Consider the following 19,236-nt stretch of genomic DNA (forward strand, 5'->3'; position numbering starts at 1 on the left):
TCAGTACGTGCGGCCCGGGGTCTCGTCCGGCCGCTGGCTGGCACGGCTTGTCTCTGTGGGCAGGCGGCCGAGACTCGCCCCGGGACAACGATAAAAGTCCTTCGAGCTTAATTTCCCAGAAGAAAAGGTTATCTGTTTTTCTTATTAGTTGGTAGTAGTGGTCAAATGTTGTTTATTTTCAGGTTGTTTTTTTTTTTCTTTTCCCTTCGCCTTTATGTGATAATTGCAGAAATTAAACTTCTCATCAAATATTAAAAGGTTTTTTAATGACACGAATTAATAAATGCCCTTTTAAATTAAGCTAATAGAAATACTAATGTGTTTCAGCATAAATACTCAGACAAATAATTTCCCTTCTCTCATTTTAAAATGAAGTTAACTTCAGTGTAAATCCTGTCTGGTTTTGTACGTTATGAAATACTATAGAAACCATTTTATGCCTACTTAGTCAAGGGTGTTACTTTTGTTTTTTTTTTGTTCTTGGAATTAACCTCTACTGTCAATTACTACGGAAGAAGCAGATGAAGTGGTCAGGGTGGCAAAAGCAAACCATTAATGGATAGGTTTGTGTTATTGTGTGCCATGGAGCTGTGCGTACAGCCGGTGCCTTCTGTTCTGTGTCTGTGCAGCTCCCAGCGCAAGGGGGCTCCGATCATCGGCAGGAGTTCTGGGGACACCGGGTAACTGCGGTAATTACCGAATTAAAAGAGCTACTGGGGTAACAGGGTACAAATTCAGTTGGCCCAGTTTTTAAATCCTGTTGTTGTGAATTACCGCAGTCCACGAGAGGAGTTTGATCCTCCGGTTATGAGGACGTGGTGCAGAATCCTCAGTATTTTGATAGTGAAAATGATATACAGACATGCTAAAGAAGTGCATCTGTTTTTAAAGATAGGAGGGTCTCTGCCTGTTAGGTTTGCAGCATGTGGACATATTTAGATAAATGCAAAATAACCTGTGGGTTATTTTTATTTACAGTTAAGTGTTAAATCTTTCCTTAGCTTTCCCATCGGGAGATACTTCTGAAACTTCAGGTATGGATTATCTGAAACTTTCTTCATTACTTTTTTGCTTTGCCTCATTAAAAAAAAAAAAATGTTGCAGCTGAAGCTGTAAGGGGTTTTTCTATGTGAGTTTAATAAAGTCAATACTGTCATCTGTAAATACATTTAAGGTTATTCTGGCTTTCAGCTGTGCAGGCAGTAGTCGTATGGTAAGGGTGTCATTATTTCTGTTGATAGAACAATCCAGTTCTTTTCTGCTTTATAGGCTATAGCGTTGGCATTATTTTCCAATGGCTGTTGGGCATAGGAGTTACATACATCCTGACGTGGCATGATGAAACATCACTGCTACGGGTAGCAATAAAATTGAGCAGCGCTTGTCCCGAAAAAGCACAGAGGACTTTTAATTGTGTATCTAAGTCCAATTGTGTGGCAACAGTGCAGAATGCTTCTTTACAAAGGCAGATTTTTAGATTCTCAAGTGACTAGATTTCCTCATATGCGTGATCTGTTTACAAACCTTCTTGTTACTATGAAGACAAAACAGAGAGCCATATGAATTCATGTGGTCCTTGCTGAATAATGGTACATGTGTCTGCTTGAGTGTTTGGCAGTATATCTTGTTTAGTTTATGTGGTAGCACCCTACAAGGCCATTCTTTTTTTACTTTTAACTATTTCTAATATCATTGGCTGGACTTGGTTATATGAGTAAACTTATGACGCTGGTCCACATGTTTGTAACCAAAGCTGGAAGTTTTTAAAGCACGATATTAGTTGTTGAGCATTTTGCCAAACTTCTTTGCTTATTCATTTGTTTAGGTTGTTTTTAGAAGAACTAAGGTGAGTTGGGTTTAAATGAGAGTACCCTTTTGTATGTTCCTCTCATCATTTTGGAGTCATCAGCAGGGAAGGTTACTGCTACTACTTTTGAAATTTAACTGTATTGGGTAAGGTAATGGGAATACAGGAGCTGTGTAGTTGACAGAAATAATTTACAATTTATGAGTGAAAGAATGCAATACTTACCCAACACAGAAAAAAAAAATGCTTGCTATTGAATAGTATTACTGTAGAGTATACGAAGTCACATTAACTGTGACTTGCATTATGAAATATGGCAAGCTGTCTCTCAAATTGGAGTATGGTGGGGCTTTGTAAAAAACTGTGGTCAGTTATACTAATAGTTGTTCATCCAGCTCTGGAAGTAAAGCTCAGCAAGTGCTGCTTCCATGTAGTTCTCACTTGATTCTGTGAAAGAATTCCAGGTAAATTGCCAGACCTAACTACTAACTTTCCCTGCCTTCTTAGATCCTGACATAAATCAGGCCCAGCAAAAGTTGTTCTTGTCAATGGACTTCATGCAGGGTGAAGAGAGGAAAATATTTAGCCATCTTACCTCAGTCATTGAGAAGTAGTGAACCTGACAGTGTGCAGTTTTAAATTGTTGGTCCTCCTAGCAGTAGGAATACATAATTATCACTAGATCTGATGGGGAAAGTCTTCAGCAAGTGTTAATTACTAATACTCTTGGGAGCTCCACAAAATGTTAAAGCAGAGGCTGCATACCTTTGCTATTTGAAAAAGGTCTGATAAATTATGAGGAAACAGGTTTAAAAATTCTTTTATTTAAAGAGGCAGGTTATCTTTTTCTTCCCAGATTTCTTAAACAGCATCTCTGCAGTAGTATGTTACAGATTAAAATAAGTGTCTTGGTAGTTACTTGGTTTTCTCCTCTGATTAAACTGTGCTTTTTTGTTCCTTCAGTAGAAGGAACTATCTAGCAGTTCCTGAAGAAGTGAAGAAACAGCAAGGGGAAGCGTAAGCTAGATGAAAAATGGATAACGGTATTTTTCACAGGTTTCAATCAGTAATTTTGGATGCTAAGTAACACAGAATTACCAAAGAAGAATGAATGTTTCAAGCTGGCTGTGCCATTTTAATGGGAAATAGCTGCTTTGTACAGTTTTATTTCTCTTTTTGGGGCTTAAACATTTTTTTCATCACCTTGCAACAACTGTTGTGTTTCAGCAGGAAATATTAAAAAGGAATTTATCAGGGCATATTTTTCATTCTCAGGTAAAATTAGGACTTGTCAAGGGGCTGGTCTGTGATCGCCTGAGAGAAAAAATTGATTGTAAATAGAAGTATTAGAAGTTTTTCCATGATAACTGATTAGTGAGCACTTGCTTGGATCTTAAATCATCAGTGAATTTAAAAAATATGTTAATCCCTGGAAACATCAGGCTATTTTTTTTTTTCCTTTAACTGAAATAGCAAGTGGGAGGCACCAGTATTTTAGCATTTTGAACATCTGTTCATAAACAGCTGGCTTTACCCTAACCACTCATTTTCAATAGGTTATCCCCAGTAAGATTTGTCCCCAGAAGTCTCTCCCACAAAGGTATGAGCATGGAAAAGGTGTGAGAGGGTATGAGTAGAGGCAACAATCTGATGCAGTGTTTCCAAATCCCCAGTATGAAACAGTCAGAAGAAATACATGTATCATGTGCAATTTTGTCTGTCAAATTAAAAGTCTCTTGACTTCTATTAATAAATCTTTTTTGTGATTGATTTCTTGCCATCATTAATGTGGTCTAAACAGAAGTGTTCCTCCTTGCTCTGAAGAAGTTTTGTGGATTCTGGGTGCTTATTTTAATTTTACAGCGCATTTTGCACATCTGCAGAATGGTCACTCAGAATCGTATGTCAGGGTAATAGCAGTGGAGTGTGGACCACAGCTGTTCATGGTCACAATATTGCTTGTATTTCTGTATTTCCTTGGTCTGCCCTGGGCATGCCTCTTTTACTGTTTCTTGAAACTGAGTATTGCTTTTTATGTTTTCATAGATTTATATATGAGTAAGCAAAAACCTAGATGTGTTTTTTTTTCTCTACTTTCTCTGGTTGGGGGTCTCAGGGTGTACCTGCCAAAAATATACCACTTTGATGGTAGTATTCTTAAAGTAATGCAGTGTACCGATGTGAATGTAATTATCTGATACAAATCCCCCTGGTACATGGTTCGGCTGATAGGACAATTTTGTGTAGTGGTTATATGTTGTTTTTTTTTCCAAGTTTGTATGTGGACATTCTACCTCTGTCAGTGTAGAGTTGGTCTCAATAAAAACTTCTTTCTAAAAGTGACACAAACTGTAAGTGATGTAATAATGTAGTTTGCAATGGGTTTACGGCCACTTCGTGTGCGCATGGGTTTGTTTAGTTACACTTCAGTTTGTGTTTAGCAGTAAGTCATTTCATTGTGTTTTTTTCTTGTGATTGACAGTTCTGTCAGAGTCTGAAAAATGCAACTCTAACGTACAAGAAAATTCATCCTGCACAAAAAACAATTGTAAAGAATCTCTTCTTAAGAATGGAAGTTGACTTCATTGCATCAGTTGTAATAAACTGCTACAGCTAAAATCTCTGATTTATGTAAGCTGCTAAGGGGTGGGGGAAGGATGTACAGCATTTTTTGAAAGGTATGCTTTAATTGCTGTTGTGCCATACAGGAGGAACTCAAGGTGTGATTGCTACAGACAGTTTCATTTTTAGACAGCCATTTATTGGAAATTCCATACAAAGGAAAGCAGTTAGATAATTTGCATTTATAGTTCAGTTCAACAGGAAAGTGAAAACTGGAGGAGCCAAAGGAAAAGGAAATTACAGTGTCAGGTGGCTTAAAGGTAATGCGGTAAAGTAGGGTTTGACCCTCTTCATAAGAAAATGCTAATTAAAAAACAAAGCATCATACTCCCCCACCCTCCCAATTATTTTCTATAACGTATAGTGAAGTTTAGACTTTTTTGGCTATAAAGGCTAGTATTGCTGCTAGCCTGACCACCTTAACTTAATCTTCCCCACCTTCCCAAACCCTAAGAGCGTGCTCGGAATTTTACTCCACTGGGCTTGGTGGTGGACTGCTGGAGCTTGGGTGCACCCCTTACCAAGTGATTTATGAGTATGGAGTAATACTGGATGTTTTCTAATAAGCAATTTAAAAAGCTGAGAGAAATTTTTAATTATACATTGTAGAAAGTGATATTATCTCAGAGAATTTAGTAGAGCAGAATGCTTAATTTTGTTGAAATAGTATTATTTAATGAACAGTTTCCCCGTAGAGTAATATCTGTGCTTAGGCTGAATGGAGCTTTATGTTTAAGAAAGTCTAACAGGGCAGGATCAAGCCTATCAGAATTAGTTTTATTAGTCAGTGGGGTTTTCTTGCATGTTGGGGTTTCTTTTGGTTTGTTTAAATAAGATACACGGACCAATCCATTTATGTATTTTGTATTTGTGGTTTGCATTAAACCAAAACACGTGTAGGCTGTCAAGAAAGATAATAACTGGGGTTACCCTTCATTGACAAGAAGATGCAATGTTATTTAGTTAGAATAAAACCCATTTAATTTAGACCAAAGTCAGTATTCAACAGAGGCTAAGTTGCTGGCATCTATTAACAGTCTATTGCTCAGTGTAGTTCATTTTGAGCTAGAGTTAGTGCATAACTAACTAAACTAACATAACATAACTAACTAAACATAACATAACTAACTAAAGTTAGTGCATATTTTCACAGTGCAGCTTTGCTAGAATCCTTGTTTTCTTAAGACTTAAATAATGGATAAGCTACATGTATCTAATTTTGTAAGCTACAGTTGAATTTCAAGACAGACTTGGCAAAATGTTACTAATACACCTGAACTAAACTGTGGTAAGTGTAAGAGTAGGAGTCATTTATATAATATGGTTGAGCAGGAAATGATGTTAGTGATGTTACCGTGATCTTCATGAAATACAGACTCACAGAAGGGTGTTTGTTACAGAGCTACAGTAATGCCAAGTACAGTGTTGCTACCTCTGCAGTAGGTTGGTATGGTGGCAAAATGTTGGGATGGAGAGAGCAATACAGTTGGTCTAGTAAACTATCTGTCATGTTTAATGTATGACAGTCATATCTTTTTTAGCTTTTAATGTCTGATTTACTTAATTACTAATTAAAAGAAATACACAAATCATACTCATCTTTCACCTTATTTATCATAGAGGTAATATCAAGTATTCATGAAAGACTTTGGAATCAACCATGGATTAGTAAAACTACCACATAATTTGGAGTAATTAGTGGGGCAGTTTTGAGTTTTTGTAAAGAAGTAAGGCTGTGAGTTGGATCTGGATCTACTACGTAGATCAGTTCCAGTACGAATCAGTTCCAGAACCTAGTATGAAGGTTCCCCTAGCACCTTTATTTGTTCTGATTTGTTATTGACAGGATGGCAGGTATGTGAAGTGTTGGGAGAAAAAAGGATGAAATACAGTTCCTTCATTTTCTCTGCTTTGTTTTTAGTTCAGCTCACTATTAGTTTTAAATTGTTATCACATAGCTGTGCAATGATTCCATTAAATTAGTGATCTCTTTGTGAACAAAAATTCATCACTCTGTATGTTGCTTTTATGAACAGGCGTAGCAGAGAGGTAAGAAAGTTATAGACAAGGAGATGGAAGCATATCAGATCCCCCAAAACTTCTTTTTTGGAGCAAGGACAAGGCACATTTATACAGCACTTTGGAAATGCTTGTTTTGCTTCATGGTTGTACAGGTGCAGAGTTGATAAACCTGAAACTTTCGTGATGTCAGGTTCGCCCAAACACATTCAGTTGTGAAAGATAAGTGTACAAGAGGAAGAACCTCTGCCTTAGTTTTGGTCTGTGTCCTCTATATGATGCTTTATAGCAGTGTGCCTGGGGTCTTTTTTTGTTCTTCTGTAGTAATGGCGAAGTAGCTTTCAGTAGATATACTCTGACATTCCTTCCCTTGCTCCCCAGATCACTCCCTACGTGGCAGGAAAGACACATGGGATGATGGAGTTCCTTTATGCACGCCTCTCCAAGGCTTCAGTGCAGCATATTTTTCACAAATGGATTGATTATGAGAGAAACCTTGTAAGTTTCTTTCTCTCTCACAGCCCTAGTAATGAAAGAAGAAAATGAAGATGCTAAGCACATGTTTTTGGATGTGTGCTGATTGAGAATGAGGCCCAGAGAAGAAGATAAGTAGGCTGGGGAGGGAGGGTTCTTAGAAACTGTCAGTGGATTGCAGTTGCCTACAAGCAGTTATTTTTTATCAGAGCAAGTTTCCCTTTAACGTTAAGACCTCAACCTAATGAATTTTAGTACTTATTTAGCCTTTCAAATCCCTGTTCACTCGCAAGTTGTACAAGCACATCTTGAGTAACTAAGATCCTAGAGAAGGCAACATCGTGAATACACTGTAACATCCTCTAACTTCCCTTGTTTGACATCTCCACTGCTCATTTACACACAGGATACAGCGTCGCCTTATCTTGCTCAGTGCTTGCAGGTATTTCTCTTTATGTTTTGCTTATGCACTGTTTTGATTTAATTTAGTTGCAGTATCATTTGATCCTGGTCAATAGTTCAACCCGCTTAACTAGCAAGCAAGGGAATAAATGAAACCAATTTTAACTAACTCATTCTCAGTCAAGTGGGTTGTCTGGCAAGCCAAGAGAGTAATAAATAGATTTTGTGGCTATTTACAGACTCAAACACTAGAAAACAGCCATGTTTCCCAGTGTCATTACATAATTCAGTGTTACATCCAGATGATGAGATTATACCTGTGTTTTTATCTCAGCCAAAAGTGCGTTTTTTGCCCCTGCTATGAGGTTTCCCATAAAAATAAATATTACACCAGAAATTTGAGAGGGGTTGCTATGCTACGTGAAGAAAAACTTAAGTATGCATGTATATGTATATGCATATATGCTGTACGTTTATGGGATCATAATTTCTGCATCCAGTCATGTTCTATCTCATTCACAGTACCATATACCTGGAATAACTTAATAAGAGGTCATGGTTGCAGACCTGGCTTTTTTGTCACTGAGAGGAAGATTTGTCCTAGATTCAATGTAGGTATAACTTTTTATTTTAAATAAATAAGTTCATTTGCATTAGTTATGTGTGAGTATTGGCATTTATTTCACAACTGTGTATATAGATATCTATGACCACGTGGTCTTTCTAAAGCATTATTCGCTGTTCCTGGTACACTGCTGATGCATTGATGCTAACAGTCAGTAATTGAGCCTGGCCAATTTTATTGCCTGTGACTGATGGAGCTAAGGTCATATCTTGTTGGACCCTGAAGATGTTTGTCCTCTAAATTAAAGCACTTTGAATTCCTTTTGTATCCTTTTGTTCCTGAAGGGCATAATCATATCACTCTTGCTCTAGTCAGTAGGCTAGAGGATCGTTTCTGAGGCCCTGTTATTGGTGGTGCATGATAGTCATCTTGTACGTGATGCTCATGACCCCTCACTCCTCTGTTAGGACACCCATTTCAGCACCATGGCTGAGCTAGTGGTGCCAGGTCTCATGGCTGTGGGAACATGACCAAAAAGTCAATCCATGAACAGATTACCTGTGTAAATAGATTATGTAAAAAAGAGATAGCATAAAAAAAACCACCACTTGCATCATGCCAACACTTGTTATCTTGTTGCTTGGCCTTCACTTTCTCTGATGGCAAGCCCAAAACCATCTTGCCCTCATCTCACAGTTTTCTAATCAGTGCCCCACGGCTGAGAAGATGACACCAAACTGTGCTTGGCACAGCTTGTGTTACTGTGTGAACAACCTTGTCTCTTGTGAATAAAATGAAAACTCTGTCATTTTGGATCAAATCCTGACTTCAATAAAAGTGCAGAATAGGAAGTTGTTATTGATTTTATTATTTTCTTTTCCTTGAGGCCAGGATTTTGCCATCAGCTGTGGGTAGGACTTGTACTGCTGAGATAGTGTTCCTTGTGACTGTCTCAGCCTATAAATGGAAACCTTCAGCCTTCTCTGAAATGTCTGCTCTTCTACTGGATATAGTAACACTAGGTGAGAATATTGGAAGAACTGTCTACATGGAAACAGCCTCTGGATACTTCAGGGAGAGGAGACATAAAAGGCACTCTCACCAGAAATGATAGTTACATTGCCAGATGGTAGAAGGTAATTTGGAAAGAAAAGATGTGTTATCTACCCCAAGGTGCTTTCATTGTGATTTGAATATAAAATGTGTGAAGTCTTACGTACAACTGTTGGAACTGACAGTGGCTTAGAGCTGTGGTTTTAGCTTATTTTTTTTGTAGTTATAACCCATTTGAGAAAGGAACTTGCTGGGTTCCTGAGGGCATCATAGTTCTAGCAGAATTTGTGAGCTTGGAGCCTTGACTGTACTTTACCTGTCCTGTATGCGTGTTTCCCAGTGAAATTCCATTGTCTGGGTTTAGAACTGCTTATTAAGATATGAGAAACTTCCATGTCATTTCAGCTTGTGCATCATGTAATTTATATATATATATATATTTATATTTTTATATATATAGTTTTAGTGAGGTCTGATACCTTCTTGTTTAAGGTGGCATAATTTCAGTCCAGCATAAAAAGATACAAGAGAACAATATTTACGATAGGTTTGCAAGGTTCTAGTATGATGCTTCATTTTAATGTAACCTGCCTCTCCTATGTATGTAGTCTTCCGTCTGAAGACCAGTTGCAATGAACTGAATTGGCTTGTCACTGATAGCTGGGTTTCTCTTTGCACTTCCCCATTTCTAAATGTAATTTTGATAGAATCTTGCACCTGATGGGTTGATTAGAGGGGAGATGAGCTAATTTCTTTTCGTAAATGCTACAAACAAAATAACAGAAGATGAAAACCCCAGATCAACCAAAGCTTATGATATAATTTTAGAATGTGTAACCTTGGGCAAAAAGGGCCATTTGTTGGAGTAGTTCTTGAGTAACCTAATCATTTGATAAGGATCCTTGCCTGTTTAAGTTGTTGGTTGTTGGAAACATTCCATTTCTAAATTTGCGCCTTACTGCGTACCCTGAGGTATGTGTACAACCCGCTGTAATTGCACAGTTTATTATTTTATTAATGAGAGCTATGATAATGTGTTGGCTCATGAATTCCCTCCAGTCCAGGTATGGTTTCCTAATTGCCTAGGGTTCTGCAGTTTCAACATTTGTTCTGGGGATGATGACCTGGAGCGAAAGCAAAGCCTTTACAAGCATGGTTGAAAGAACCTAGACCTTGCCCCAACACCTGTAGTTGGTGTGATATTGCAACCAAAGGCTGGAAGTGTAGGGTATCTTTTTAACACACGCCTAATGAATAATAATGGAAGCAGCAGAAGTAAATTCTTGCTACTTAATCCTGAGTACCTGAGACTTTGCCAGCTGGAAGGAGAGGGATGTGCACCTTAATTGGCCTTCCTAACCATAGCAGAACACCCCTTAGTACTTCTTTGATCTGGGTCTCTCCTGCTTGCCTGAGTGGCTGGAAGACTTGCACTTCATCTGCTGCAAGGCACACAACAGTGAGCAAGCATCTGGCATGCAACAGCAGCTCCTATTTTTAATGAGCCTCAGGGGTAGCAGGCATACTAGGGTGCCCGTTCCCATGTTCCAGAAACTATTTCTGTGTGCAGATACTAGATGCGTAGTACAAGAACAGGGAGCAGCATCGGGAGGTGTGGTCTGTGGAGGAGTTGGGGAAATCCAGTTTATTGCGTCTGTAACTCTGGAGACAAAACTTTCCCGTAAAAAACAATGTCAAAACACCACAACCTCAGACAGCTAGCACTTGCGTCTCAGTGCTTCCCAGCGTTACTGGTACATGTAAACCTCTGAGCCTGGGTTTGCAAGATCCAGGCAACTCTCTGAGGACGTTGTGGATAGCTTGGGTCCCCCTAGCCCGTGGGATATGAGATGGTGAGTTCCCACTGAGCGCATTGAGGGCTGCCTCCTTACTGTGGTGGCTGGTACGGTTTTCCACGGCTGCTGAAACTGCTCATTACAGCGTTTGGCTCCTCTACAAGGGCTTTTCATAGCTGTAGCCCCTGTGGCTTGCTGCAGCATGATTTTCTGGTGGAACAGATGGGATATTACGTAGAAAGTTACTGTATTTTTGTATCACTGATTTTTATTTATTTATTTCACTGTTTGTCTTTTTTAAGTGGGTTTAGAGCATAAGTACAAAACTTGGAATTGGTATTAGATTTGCCTTTGATATATTAAACTTTGTGCACTTGTGCAGTACTTTACACTGGTTAATGTGTGCTTTCTGAAGTCCTAGTGAACAGATTTTCATCATTTGGATTGAATTTAATTGAAAACACTGTAAGGAAAAGAAAGCCTATGAAAGATATCTGAAAGAAAAAGTAAATGTCTTCTTAAACAACTTTGTACTCACTGGATTGCAGTTTCATTTTTTAAGTCAATAGAAGTGTTTTCTGTATTCTAATCTTTGCTTTTTTTTAAATTGATATCATCTGGTCAATTTGAGTGAAAATGCTATTCCCATTAGAAAAATATTTACTCTAAATATTATTGTTGCCTAGGATCTTGTTGAATTCATAAGATACAGAAGCAGTCAAGTTGATTTAATATTTTTAACATTTTTATAGTGTTTTTTCATTGTTTCCATGAAAGCAATTTCAATAAATATTTTAGCAGTTGCTTTTGGTTTCTTGAAATTAGGTTACCTACTGTTGAAAACTGCAGGTTCTTAAGAATGGTTTTCAGATCTGGTTTGTCTTGATTAGACATTTGAAATAAAATATAAATACTCAAGCAAGCCCTAAAATAAGGGTTTGCTTTTTCTTCCACTTAGCTTCCAGGACTTTGTGTTTTTTCTAAAGAGCCTCTCTTAAGTCGTTACTTACAAAAGATAGTTACAATCACAGGGTTTTGGTACCACTTAGCCAGATGACTTTCATATGTTAACTTTCATTTTTATGTGTATGTACATTTTATATTATATGCATATATATATTATATATATATAAACTCATGTAGAAGAGCGTATGTATGTACATGTGTACACACATATACACTCTTCACATTGTACCCTTATGGACACTCACACACACCTGCGGTGTATGGGATGATCCTATTTGAAATTTAACATTTATATTATCCTAAATCCAATCCTTACGACACAGTAGTGTTTTTCTCTTTGCAACACAGTGGTTTTCAGCAGCTTCTGAATGGGAGGTTGTGCATCCCTATGTCTGGAGGGCCCCTGAGGTACATGAGGGGAAGGACCAGTGCTGGTGGCAGGGTCCTTCTGGGGCAGGAGAGCACAGCATGGGGCACCCAAGTGCAGTAGATGAGAAGACAGATGATGGGGGATACTTCAGGGATTTCTGATTGCTGCCCCTTCACTGGTGGTTGGGTTGTGTCCTGTTCAGTGATGGGCACATACTGCCATATTTAGGCTGGGTGCCAGGTTCCCAGTGAAAACCAACCCCCCCACTTCTGTTTTCTGTATACTCTGAAGATAAACAATTATCTGCTATCAGGTGTTTGGCAGCTTGGATCTTGTCATCTTTAGTTGTCTTGTTTTCCTCAGAACAGTGTCACAGGATGTTTTAATTATCTGTTTGTAGGATTGCTTGAGGGAATTCCTTTAGTGATGAGACAGTTCAAGAAAAAAAGATAATGTTTTTTCCACTTGCACTTCTCAAACATCTCTTCAAATGGAAGTGAAAGAATTGTAAAAACGTGGTACATAGTTTAAATTGCCAAGTGATACGAATAGTGGCTTTGTACTAAGTATAACGCAGATGGGTTGTAAAGGGTAAAAAGCTTAACTTGTTTTGTGGGAATCTGTAAAGGTGTTAAATATTTTGTAGGTAGACAGCTTTAAGAGTTCGTTTCCATATGTATTTGTGCTTATGATAACCAACTTCTATTCTGGAGTGAAAAAGCATGTGTCTTCATCAGGATACCAACAGCACTGACAGTTTGGCCAGTTCACAATTTGCATCTGTTCCTTTGCTTTAAGTTTCAAGCTTTAAATGAGTAAAACCAACACAACAGATCCAGCTCTTAAAAATATTAAGGTCATATTTGGATGCAAAGTATACTACAGGGAATGCATGGCACCTTCTCACCTCAAACTATGGTAGAGATGGTTTAATGCTGTTCTTCAACTAACGGAACAGTGAGTCGTAATTACCTGAAGATTAAGTCTCAGGATGTAGATGGTTGAGTGAAAACACTGTTGTTCCGTATTATATTCTCTGTTTTTTAACAGACACTGTATTGCAGCAGGCAGCCATATATGTGTGAAAAATGCCTATTGTGACACCATGTGCCAGTGCTGAGTGGTTACACAGCGTGGCCACGTGCTGCGGTTGTGCCATGCAACAATTGTCTCAGCACAGTCAAAAGTACAAATTGTGGGTGCATTTTTTTCATTGTCAGATATTGGACTAAAAATAGTTGACCATGCTTACCCTGAGTGAGTGTAGTGCTTTATGGTCAGATTTCAGGAAATTGAATAGCTGTCGTACATGTTGTTTAGGATGCTGTGCACAGTGGAAGCGTGCTTAAAGTACTTTGAAGCTTTTGTCCCCTTTCTCCTTCTCTCAGGAGAACATCACTGCTTCCACCTATTGCTGTATATGATTCGGACTGGATTTTGATTTAAAAATGCACCTGCCTAAGTTACGCACCTGCATTTTTAAGGGTCAGATTCTGATGTTGAACTAATTCAAACTGTCTTTGCTAAAGTTAATGCTTCTTTGGTTTGATGCAGAATTAAAACCAGATTTTCTTCCTAAGACTGTATATTGTGTACTATAAGTCACTGCCATCACCAAAGACTCATTTGTCTGCTTTTTTTATATTGAAAAAAGTCCTGAAGACTAGTGCTAGACTGGCAGCCTTCAGGATTAAGTCTTCACGCTAATGTCAGAACAAGCACCATTAGAGGTTTCTTCATGCTTAACTGGGCAGTGGATCTTCAAGATAAGCTGTCTTTGAAAAATTTAAGGGAAGGGTAGAAAACAACCAAACCAGCTCATATCCTTGTAGAAGAATATGTTTTGAAAAGTATCCAGAATCTACTTTATAAATAATTAAAAATACTATCTTTGCTTAAATTTTTTTTTTTTTTTTAAATAGTAAAATGAACAGTTTTGGTAAGCCAGTAGCATTGCATATCTCCCACAAAAGATATGATTTATTATGACTCCTGGAGGCAGACTGGTGGTTCCCTAGTTTCAGCTCTAATATTCAAAATTACCAGGGCTGAAAGGCTGGCTTCAGTTGTTGGTGTGACCACAGGGTGGTTATTGCAGAAACACAATAAAGATACTCTTTTTCAGCTAGTGATGGTAGAGTGAGGATCCAGAAGAGCATTTTCCACTCATTTTCACTGAGGTTCATAAAATTAAGTGCCTCTTAAAATCAGTTTCTATCAAGTGGAGCACTGCTACCCAATCTGTCTCATTCAGCATAGAGAGGAAAAGTCTAGTGTCCTGGACACCAGGGGTTGTTGTGGGACGTGCTTATTGTGGAATGACTGTATTTATCACTGTATTTTGCAGTGTTGTTCAGCAGCTAACAAAAATGGGTATAGAACATGTCTCATGACGAGTGGGAGTGTTCTATGAGCCTCTGCCCCAGGGGAGGATCAGCTATAACCAAATGGTTTCCTATGGGTGGTTGTTTGGACAGCTCTTTAAAGCTTCTAGTGGTGGAGACTCTGAAACCTCCCAGGTGGTACCATTTGGATTCTTAACGATGCTTTCCATTAAAAAAGTCTTTCTAATGTTTAACTTAGGCAGCTAGTAAGGGTGGGTAGGACTGCAATCCAGGTTCTCCCTACGCTTTCCAGGTAAGTATACCAAAGGTTTACTTAGGGTCAGATGGACAGTCTGTAAGACAGTTACCAGATGCTGAACTCCTGCATGCCACTAACCAATTCCTGCGCTTTCATCCCTTTGCTTAAGTTTGTGGCCCTTATCTGCTTCAGAAAGACAGAGGCGAAATTGAAAAGAAGCATCTGTATTCACTTTGCTGGGTTGTCAGCCATATCTGACAAGGGAATACTGTAGTTTTATACTCTAGTTGTGCCCCAGATGCATTCACAAAACATGTTTTACTCCATGGGATCAAAAAATATGTAAGGCTTGATTTCCAGATGTTTGCAGAAGTATGGGCTGTAGCAAGAGCTTGGTGCACCTCTGTATTGTAGTAATACTCTTATACAAGCTGTATGAGAAAAACAAGAGCAGCACAGCTCCAGAGCAAATATTGTTTCTAGTCACATACGATACTTTGCAGCTGAGCCTGGTAACACGCTGCTTAGCTGTTTTGCTATGCAAGTGCGGAGAACGCTGTTAGCAATAAAGCCACTGCTGGTTTCTCCTCCAGAACCTCCCTCCTTGCAGTGCATTGGAAATGACTGAACTTTGGCCCTCAATCTGCTGACACCCTGAGGGAGTGTAAATGTAATGACGTCTTTGCTTGTTTCAGCTGCACAACAGGAAACGCTCATGGCCTCCCCTTCTTCCTGCTCTGAGAAAGTGCTGCCTTTTTTTTTCCTCTTCCCCTCCCTTCCCCTGCAGTCAAGCGGGCTGAGACCTAGTTTCAGGTCTGGGCTCGGCAGGCAGCCGGTGCTCGCACAAGGCCCCCATTGCTGCTGCTCCTTGCTGGGGCAGCCAGTCGCCTCCCTATTGCTCTGCTGTGGTGGTGATGCCAGAAATACGAGCAGTTTAGTTTTATGTTTTATTTTTCCCTTTCCCCCGGAGAAGTGCCTGAGGAGAGAATACAGTTATGTGGCAATGGCTTGCTCCACGGAGCATGTCACTGGATACTGGCTCAGCTGCAAAGACCAGGATGGTCAGGTGATGATTTGCCTTGGGGAGACCACATCACTTGCATAATATAGAGGACACGCTGTCAGGTGGGCCTTCAGGGATGCCGGCGTATGGTCCCGATAGTGCTGAATAATGCTGAATATACAGGGCCTGAACAGATTTCTTTGCCTTGCTGGAATACAGAGGCTTGCTTCTGTTTAACCCTCTCCGGCTGCTGATTTTACACTTCATAACCAAAACAGAGACATGAGTAAGAATGGTTGCTTGAGAAACACAAGCATTTTGCAGCTAACTTGGGGGGGAGGATTTTGTCTCATCAAAGTCAGCCAAAACAGTAAAGCAGCACAATGTTCTTGTGAGTGAAATTAATTAATTCAAGCTTCAACTGTTAATTCTCTAATGATTGGGGGGTGGGTGGCTCTTTAGAAACATCAAGCTCATATGCACAAGGGAGTTTGCATATTGTGGCGTGAGAAGAGGCACTCAGTAGTTTAGAGTACAGGATCCTGAATTTGGAAGATTTAATTAATTTTGAACGTAAACAGTGCTGGTGCGGTGCTTATTCATTTGTTTAACGTTGCATGGGCATATTATTTGATGAGCAGCTTTTGTCTGTGTCAGCAATAAGCAAATTCTGGATTTACCTCATTAATCTATCACACTACCTAGCTAAATAACTGTTGTTTTTAACAAGCTGGAGTTAGTTATGTAACATGAATCATGCCTGGTGAGATGCTTGCAATCAGGGAGAGGCAAGATAGGCAAAGAAATAACAATATCTAGGCTTTTGTGGAATAGGATATGACTGGGTTTTGAAATTAAATACTGTGTGTTGGTATTCTCAGCTGTACAGACCAGGTCCAGGTATTCATCATGAAGACGTGGTTTGAAATAGCCTTGGGATGGGAATGTTTAACAAACAGAAGAGAGAATTTGCTCAGGCATGTGCAGTCCTTGGAAGGTTTTATATATATGCATGCCAAATGCACCTCCCACCACCTCCCCACCATTGTTTTTCCTCTGAAAAACCGCTATAGAGTAATAAATGGGGAAAGTCTCTTAATTTGAACTGCTTTCACATGTAAAAGAAAATAATCTGATGGGCTGTGATTGCCCCTATAAAATGTTGTATAAATCTCTTTTCTTCTTTTTAATACGCCCCCATAGGGTCATTAGGCATGTATACAACACAACAGTCCTCTGTCTCAAGAGATTTTATAACCAGTTTATGGAAAGGAGAAGTGAATGATTGTATGAATGCATTAGAATAAAAGCAATTGATTTTAAGTTAAATCTTCCTATAATAATATTTCCTTGACAATTTTCTCTGCTGTTATTCAGTTTTGATCTTCAAAGTCACGCTGAGCTGTTAAGCCTGGGATGACTTTCTGCTTCAGTAGCATGGATACAAATATTAAACAATAATGTTAGGAAATAAAGTCATGAAAATAACGTGTCTTTAGGAAAGGTGTGGGAGTAATGACTTTTTAGGAAAGGAATAATTTAGTGCTCCTGAATTCCCCTTCAAACTGTCCTGCTCCCTCAGATTTTCACCAAAAAAATAATCTGTATTTTTTCTTCCTTTCATCCAGAAATAGCTGTAAACTGTGGCATAGGGTTGTTGACTACTGTATTCTGAGATTTTATTGTTGCTAACAACAAATACTCAAAACCAAGTGCTGATCTTTGTGGTCTTATCTTGTAGACTACCATACATGCATACGTACACAGTGGCTGATTATGCTTCGGGACAGATAGCAGCTGAGATGCTATAATGAGAAACAGTTACATCTGTAAGCTGCTTCTGTAGCTAGCACCATTGCTGATAGCACAGAGAGGAGGAGATGAACAAGCACAGATGGAAACGTGTCCTTTCTCACACAGGAAAGTATTTTCTCACACATTCAGGTCATGGCCAAGGGATGTCGAAAAGGCACTATGAGGAAGTGGACTGTGTTTCTCTCATTACATCCTTATTTTCCAAACAAATGCAGGATTTTTCGTGCACTGTCAGTACAACATCCTTCAGAAGGAACTTACAAGAAATTTCATGAAAACTTACAAGATATGTTAGTCTTCAGGAGGATTTTCATTTATTGTGCTGAATTGACTTAGTTTTGTGTAAGTCAGTGTTGCAAGAGCAGAAGCGTAGAGCTGGGGATCTGAGTTAGTGGCACATAAGGACACCAAGATGTTGTAGGTGAAGAAAGACCTTTTCCTGAATCTGCCTGATGATAACCAAATATAATGTTCATCAAATGCTTTCTGTTTGTACTGACTCCAGTATTCTTTACTTTTGGCCCTGTAGTGGGTTTTGGCTAACTGACAGTCCTTTCTGCAACTTCATGATTTTCTTAATGCAGGCAAATATTATGTAGGGGCATCACTGAAATTTCTGTGCCTGCTGTCAGTAGTAGCGTGGGCACAATTTTCCTATGTGATTAATTAGGATGCTTTGAGTGTCCTTTACTTGAATTACCCTTACTCTTTTGGATGAGAGGTCCTCATAGGTCTGTTAAGCGCCAGGACTTGTAAGGCCAGGAGGCTAGCAGGGAGCACCACAGGGAGTGGAGTTTTCACCCCACATTTCGGTGGGGGATGGCTGCAGGGGGTGTTGTGGTGGCTGCATCATGTTGTCTGGTGAGAGCCTGTGCCTGAGGCCTTGGCTGAGGGGGGAGCAGGGGTGAGCTGAGGGCTGCGGGGCTGTGAGCCGTGGCTGTGTGGGTACAGACTGGAGCAACAGCAGACGGGTGCTCCTGGGCTCGGCGTCCATAATGAGTGAGGGCTGTTCACCATCTGCCATGGGAGGTGTGGGCTGGCCTTGATTTCGGGTGGAATTTCTGTTGAAATCAGCATGATTGGAGAGAGCAGTGTAGGGTGAGGATGTGGCTGCCAGATGAAAGTAATTGCTGCAAGTGGCACTGATGCATGGGCAGCGAGGGGGTGTACAGTGTGTGTGCAGGCAGTGGCTTGCTCAGGAATAAACTCTCACATCCTAAGGTCCTTGTAGAGGTCTTCAGAGGTTAATAGTCCCAGTCACAAGGCTCCGCAGAGAGGGATTTCTTGCCCTGCAAGTTGTTCTACATGCTTGTTCCATTTTTCTTGCTTTTGTTAAAAGGCCAAGTATCTTGTCCATTCAAACCCTTAAGTGGCTTCAGGTGATTGAGTTGTTCCCATATTGCAGCAAAGCTTGAAGCAGTTACCAACGCACGTTCACCACTTTTTCCTGTTAAAAAAAGGTGAAATTTAATTTACACCAATTAACTATGTGAGACGCTTGGCATGAAAGTGACTAGGTGCAAATTAAAATTAAATAAGTAAAGGAAAGAAAAAATGTGCTACACATCACATTTTTCATGTTCAACGTTCTATTTGTATTTCATTACCAGTCCATCTGCAAGAGCACTGTCGTAGCAGACTGAAGCATTTTTTCAAGAAGAACACCCCCCAAATGTACAGTTAGATTGATAAAAACAACGTTTTAGTCTGAATAGATTAAGACAGGAGAGTTTTAATGAAATCTCCTCATTATCGGAGGCT

The 19,236-nt window shown here is 39.5% G+C and overlaps 1 protein-coding gene across 3 annotated transcripts in view; it reads left to right on the top strand.

Moving 5' to 3' along the window:
- The first annotated feature begins 6 nt into the window (after window positions 1-6).
- The window catches only part of HIVEP2 (HIVEP zinc finger 2), a 140,550-nt gene continuing 121,320 nt past the window's right edge, over window positions 7-19,236 (top strand). For 2 of the 3 annotated variants that reach the window (XM_062614255.1, XM_062614262.1), the window contains exon 1: window positions 192-1,034. The gene's annotated coding sequence lies outside the window, so the exon portion shown is untranslated. Of the gene's footprint in view, window positions 128-191; window positions 1,035-19,236 lie in introns of those variants that run through there. The other variant, XM_062614256.1, reaches the window with a different exon arrangement.

This window comes from Pezoporus occidentalis, unplaced genomic scaffold, assembly GCF_034315485.1.
Source record: "Pezoporus occidentalis ecotype Australia unplaced genomic scaffold, CSIRO_AGI_Poc_V1 ctg174, whole genome shotgun sequence".
Classification (NCBI taxonomy): Eukaryota; Metazoa; Chordata; class Aves; order Psittaciformes; family Psittacidae; genus Pezoporus; species Pezoporus occidentalis.